We start from the raw sequence: 7,211 nt of genomic DNA, 5'->3' as shown, positions 1-7,211 counted from the left end.
TCCGCATATGTATCCTCAAGCCTAGGAAATTTCCAAGCTTTAGCAAAGAAACTTTTTGAGTTTAGAGCTTGTTTTGGATCCGAAATCGAAGAAACAGTAAACTTCCAGGAAACCTTCAGAAAATTTACAGCTGGCATGGGGTCCAAATGTTTGGCCACAACTCTTCGCCCGTTTCTCCAATTGTTGTGAATTTTGGATATGTTGTAGAGAACATCCATACGAAGAAAATGGTATATGACCCATACATAGATTCTTCACCAATTACTCCCAGATAGTCGGTTTGTACAGGACAACATAAAATTATTTCAGACGGGCTTGTTGTAAAACACTCATGTTGCGTCTTTAGACCATTCGCTTGTGTCTTGAACGGTTGGTGAAGGATTGATGCCATTGATTCAATTGAGATCAAGACTCCTTGATTGGCACATGAGCATGGTGCTTGATTACCACCTAGTTTTTGTCAGTCGTAGAAACATTACTTCTGAAACCCTGGTCATGGGACCATAACTGAGGTTGCTCTCATGAGGGGATGATGTAATGACCATGGTTTCATGTCCCGGTGGTAGCATTCCTTTTATGATGAATGATTAGCACTGGAGAGCCCGACACCACGAGTGTTGGGATGTGAAATTGATCGTCATGATCGGTGGACCGACAGTCCCCAGTATATTGTTGAATCTCCCTCTTTCGTTTTCCCTTCTTCTGTCAAGACCTAGATAGAGGACCCGGGTAGAAAAATCGATGTAAAGACCTAGGTGGTCGAAGTTGGAGGTACCTTGGTGAAGGACTTAGCGAAAAGACCTGGTGGACACCGATCGGCTGTGGAAGTTATGAATCCCGTCCACGAATCTCTGGTTGCGCGTTGTATGCTCTGGAAGCTGTAGAAACCTCATACGACGTCGGAATTTGATGATTGACCCCAACCTTTGAAGCTAAGAGATTGAGTTATCACATGAAAAACGAATTACTCAATTTGGAGTTGTATAAGTCAGCCAATGAGGCGTGCATATTTGTAATTTGTAATCCCGTACAGATTTTTCAGATCTCGTAGACCTGACAGTAAAGGCCATATCTTTTAGCTCGTATGTCCGATTGATGCGCCATTTTGGTATGTTGTAGAAGAGACATAGACGAACATCTTTTGTTGAGGAAGTATTGTCCTATTCCTCACTCATTGGTACGTTTTTGTAAACCCATGGGCTGAAGTATGTTGTACTTTATCTGTAGAACATCTTGTAGAAGACTTTGGCTTGTGACCGTCCACCATGCAAGCTTTCGGAAGATGCTCATGCTAACGTGTTTTCACGTCTAGATACCTTGATATGAATCATTAGTGCTTGGATAAGCCCGCTTCATGTGTAACACTTCAGAGAACGGTTAGTTGATGAAGGCATGTCATGAGGATGTTTCTCCCGTTGTTGATGCTGAGATCACGATTGAGTTTTCTCCATATATTCTTATTGATGCTGAGACCATGGAAGGATTTACACCAGATATCCTTGCTGATGTCGATCTATGGTTAGAGCTGCTCCGGAGATCGAAAAAGGTTGGAACCATGATTATTCGTTGCTCCTCCATTCAGTGAGCATTTATATTGACGAACTAGTTAGTGAGTTGAGAATCCGGTATACTGTGAGTTCAACCTGAGTGCTCTTGAAAGCATGACTGTATCGTGAAGCGACTTTGTAAGTGAATCCACATTGTTGTGGAAGATAGCAGCATAAATCTCCATTCTGGATCGGTGAAGGGAAGAAGTTCCTCAGTCATGTAGGGTTTTGTGATGTATAGAAGTCCCCGTTGATGAAGTTTCACAGAATCACCTCAGGTTGTCCAGTGTATGTTGAAGGATTTAATTCCATCCATGTATGAATGCTGTTGCATCTGCTTCAGAAGTATTATCATGGGATAATGAAGACTTATCGATTGTAGTTTAGTAATAGTTTGATCGTGCTGGTGTTGAATCAGTGTAGAGATATTTGTGTTGAAGCCAGAGGTGCCATTATCGAAGGTGTACTCTTTGATTGGGAGTACAATTTGAAGTATTCTTAGATTTTTGATTGTTGAAGCATCATATCCCTTAAGCATCAAATGTCGTATCTTTGATCATCTCGGCCATGAGTATCTTCTATTCATGCAACATTCTTCTCGTTGCGGTAGTAAGATTCAACGCTTGTGCATCCATCAGAGTTTTCTGATTTTGTGGCACACATGGACGCTCCTGCAAAGCTATGGAGAAACACACAAAGTATTCTTTTCCATGCTAGGACATCATCTCGGTGATGAATGTTCGGTGCTCGATTTGGAGAGGCTACCATTCACAACGTCTTGCAGAGTTTCTAGCAGAATTGAGTCCCCATGCTAGGATAGCATATGAAGAAATAAATGACGTAGACACGGGAGGAATGAGACTTTCCTGAGTGTGGAACCTCTTGATGAATGTCTATGCATCTTTTGCAGGTTCTTGCTTCAATCTCGTCAAAGTTTGAAATTCCTCCAAGTACTCTGATGATGGAATGTCCGTCAAATCTTCTGGATCAGAAATTTCTTCGTTGGAGAGACGTGTAACCAAAGGCGCTTTGTAAGTACCCATCTTTTTAGCGTGGATCCACGCTCGTCTGAAGGACATGTCATATCCTGGATCTTCCTGATTTTGTGAAACTTGGTTTCTATCTAGTGTTGAACTTATGTTCACTTTGAGAGTGATGTAGCCATAAGTATTCCAAGCGCTCCTTCAAGGTCTCTGATTGAGATTGGAGCATGAGTAGCTTCTTGTCGACTGATGCCTGCGGCTCTGAGGTTTTCAGTGGAATGATGTTGATGGCGGTGCCGACATCGATCAACGTTCTTCCAAATTTGTTTCTTCGACTGTGGAAAGCAGTTCCCAGTCGTACATCTCTTGGTTTGTGGCTAGAGGCTCAAGAAGTATTTCCAGAATGGACTTCTTGACACGATGTGGTTCAGTACTGTGAACATGTCTCTCTTTTGTGCCTTCGACAGATAGACAATTCACGTCAACAAAGGATTGAACTGCCTCTGTGATAGGTTGTTCAAAGAGTGTAAAGGTTATGATTGGGAGAGGATTCTTGTGTACTCCTCTAGTTCCCCGTTGAATCTATTATGGATCAACCTTCTCTTTGGTGACGTACTTCAAAATATTGCAGTTACTTGTCGACTGATTGATAAATCTATGAAGGTGACAGTACCTTGGATTCTTCATGTTGGCTCTCTATGATGAGAAACAGTTTGATTGCACCGTCTTGAACCCAGACTTCCAGTAAATCGATCACTCCTTCATGAGAAGTTTGAGTCTGTACGATCATTTTACCGTTCGTTGATTCCAGGTCGAGGTTTGTGCAAGATTGGTTATCCTTCCATGATGCTTTTGTAGGAAGAGGTGTTGGATGTCGCATGTTTGAGCAGAAGCTTTCCTTTTTCTTCCTTGAGCAACAACGTTCATGGAAGGTTGGACATCGTACTTTTTGTTGATCAGGCGTCGGCTACTCCGAGGTTCCTCGACCTTGTAGACTTTGCTCAGTAAAGCAGGTGTAGTAGTCTCTGATCGCTTTGGCTGCTTCATGAAGTTTTGAGAAAGTGTGGAACCGGAGGTTTTCCATCAAGGCTCTGTAGACCGGGATCATCTTGTTGACGCACAAGTCTACAAGTTGTTGCTATGTGACGTTTGGGCCGTGGCAGTCCAAGGCTTGAATTCTGAACCTTTTCACATAATTATCAAGATGTTCGCTGCTCCTTTGAAACATCCTTCCTAGATCAGAGAGAGTGACTTGCTCTGACACGAAGAAGTATTTTATGTAGAAAGCATTAATCATCTCTCCCCAATCGGTGATACTTCCCGGTGCAATTGGTGGGCCCGGGAAAGCGTATAAAATTGAGCGAAATGAAAACGGGCCTACAGTAATACCGCAAGTGCACGGTCGTCGGTTGTAGCTCGTGCAAGTACGGGTCGATCCACAGAGACTGGGTGTGTTTGGAGTTTCTAGCTATTTTGGGTTTCTAAATTGCTGTTGTTGGGCTTTGAATACCCTTTGAGTAAATTGGGTCTAATGGGTTTGTTTTTAACAATGAAATGAACTGAGATTGGGCTCAGTTGGTCTTGAAATGCACTAGGCTTTGGGCCTTTGATTGAGTTCAGGCTTTTGGATTAAGCCCACAGTTGACTGAATTGGGCTTTGAGCCTTAACCTAAACTGTGGCTGGGCCTTAATGAACTGGGCTTCAGTTTGTACAAACAATGGACAGTGGGCTTCAACTTTTGGTTCAAACCTGGGCTTGGTCTTGAACTGAGAACTGAGCTTGGGCTTTTGGATTGCTGTGAGCCAAGCTCGGTTGCAGCAGCAGCAGTGGCTTCAGCAGCAGCAGCACAAGGCAAAGAAAGCAGCAGCAGCAGCAATACTGCACAGCAGCTGCACAAGCAGTGGAAGGGAGGAAACAACAGCAGGGTTGCAAGGCAAGGAGAAAACAGCAACAGGGGGAGACAAGGCAGCAGAACAAGGCAAGAGGAAGAAAACAGAGATGGCAGTGAAGCAAAGACAATGGAGAGAATTTACAATGGAAGCAACACAGGGCAAAAGGATTATGAGAAGGTGACAGAACACACCAACTACAAGCAGAGAACAATGCAAGTGAACCAAGGCCTAAGCCAAGGGCAGGGGAGATGGTGAAGCTAACAGTGATGACAATGCAAGGCCAAGGCAGTGGCTCTAGGCATACAAATGGAATGGAAAGAGAATTAGCTTGCTATGAGCACTAATATCTCCCATTGCTCAATCAAAACAATGCATCCTAAGCATACAAATGGAATGGAAAGAGAATTAGCTTGCTATGAGCACTAATTTCTCCCATTGCTCAATCAAATCAGTGCACTGAGGTTTCTAGCCTAACATTCCACTAAACATGTATCACATAACAGGTACATTAACATTACATGGAACACAAACATCAACAGGAACATGCACTAGGAAAATTGAAGAAACTAAACATCACAGTGAACTAACATTAAACACAAAACTAAATTGAGATTAGAAACAAACAGAAATTATAAGAACATAAACTAAATGAACATGGAATTAAACATGAAATGAAACAGAAATTGAAAATTAACTAAAATTGATTTGAAACTGAAATTGAACATTAACAGAACTAATTTCTGGACACTGGCTATTCCAGCATAAGCCAATTTCACACCCACAGTCCCCTTTTTATACCCAGACACCCAAATTAGGGTTTACAGAAAAATTCCCCCAAATCCCCAAATTGAACAGTGACAAAATTAGGGTTTCTCACCTAATTCGACTAATTTAATCATACCTATGTTGCCACTGTTCTTCCTCATGCTCTCCCTAGCAGTAATTAGGGTTTTCTCGAAAATCCCCAAATTAACTGAAATTAGGGTTTGGGTTTTTTTTCCTTACCTTGATGTGACAAATCTCCTCAATTAGCATCGACCCATGTCTTCTCTGCTTCTCCTGGTGCCTTTGCTGCTCTAATTGTTCCCTAGTTCGAGTTATTTCACTCACCCCAAAACCTAGGGTTTCAGTGGTTGTGAGATGGGGAAAATAACTAGGCTAGGGAGATGGGTTTGAGGTGTTGTCGGGTGGTTGTGGTGGTGGTGTGGTTCGAGAAGAAGGTGTAGCTGGTGGAGGTGATGGAGTTGCAGAGCTATGCAAATTTTTGGGAAGAAGGGGAAGAAGAGCTCGAGAGAAGAATGGGTTAGGGGCTGTTTGTTTTGGGGTATAAGGGTTCGGTTGCTAGGGTGTTGAGCTGGTGTAGCGAACTTTGATGAACAGCAAGTAAAGAGCGTTGGATGATCCCATATAGATTGAATCGAACGGATACGATGGAGAGATATGTGGCGACCGTTGGATTATGAGATACAACAAAATTGACGACACCAGATGGAGTTAGGTGTTGTAGTGTTAAGCGGAAATATCGAGGTTTGATGCGCAGGCAAATAAGCGACCGTAGGATCTAAATGTGATCTAATCTGAAGGCTTGGAATTTAGGTACTATGGTGTTTTGCAGGGACTTCAGATTTTGATGAACGATGAAGAAGCGACCATTGGATGATAAGATGGATCCGATCTGACGGCTGAGAATGGAGGCGGGTATGGATATAGAAAATGGGTTTGGGTAAGGGTTTTGGGCCTTGGGTATGCCAAGCCCATATCTTCTTTAAGAACAATTCTTCCTCTTCAAGCCCACTTCTAGCCTTTTGGTCTTGTGCACAACATTCTTCGCGGCTTCCTTGTGTAATTCCTCCCGGCTTTTCACTACTTTTCTGCTCTTTTCCGCTCTGCTATTCATCCAAACTTTATTTATTACCTAAAAATGCAAAATTAAGTAAGAAAAATATTTATTCTTGAAAACAATGAAAATACAGAATATGGGATAAAATGTAGAATTACTGCACAAAAGATGAGTTAAATGCCAACAAAAAGGGATAAATATATACAATATTTGGCACTCATCAAATACCCCCAAACCTGAATTTTACTTGTCCTCAAGTAAAACAAAACTAAGGAAATCCTACCTATACCACTGTCGCTGGTCTCTCGAATGCATTTAGCGTATGCACTATGCCTTTTAAACCACTAAGTGTCCCTAGTGGACGAGTTGAAGTCTCGTGAAGGTTTACCAGAGGTGTACCTACAAAACCTAAGGACAAAATATAAGCTCAGATTCCATCAAATGTGACATGTGCAAGTCAGTTAAGCTCACAGCAAAATGGAGATGTCAATCTAGCTATCGAAGGCACAATCCTAGCACTGATAACAAATAAAGACATGTGATAAGAGTGTAAAGTGTATCTACACATGTGTAAAGAAAGATCGGATGTTATGACTACTAATCACCAAGAGATAGTTTCTCAGGCTAAGAACCAAGGTCGAAATCTAGCTAGCTGTCCGGACTTTACGAGAATTGTGAATGAGTTGGAGGTGTTTCACAATTACTCGCGTTGTACATCAATGGCATACACCCTTCCTTGCTTATTACAATGAAACAACAAAATGACTATTTACATGACTCTTATTTACATTGACTACTCTATTTTATTTTTGGAACAAGAGAGAATGGAATTGATAAATACTTGATTTTTTTGTATTTTTCTGATATATTTTTTTTTTCTTAATATATACATCGTTTTTTTTTTTTTTTTTTTTTTTTTTTTTTTTTTTTTTTTTTTTTTTTTTTTTT

The sequence above is a fragment of the Papaver somniferum genome, chromosome 7 (genome assembly GCF_003573695.1).
Source record: "Papaver somniferum cultivar HN1 chromosome 7, ASM357369v1, whole genome shotgun sequence".
In the NCBI taxonomy this organism is placed as follows: Eukaryota; Viridiplantae; Streptophyta; class Magnoliopsida; order Ranunculales; family Papaveraceae; genus Papaver; species Papaver somniferum.
This window is presented reverse-complemented; position numbering follows the sequence as displayed.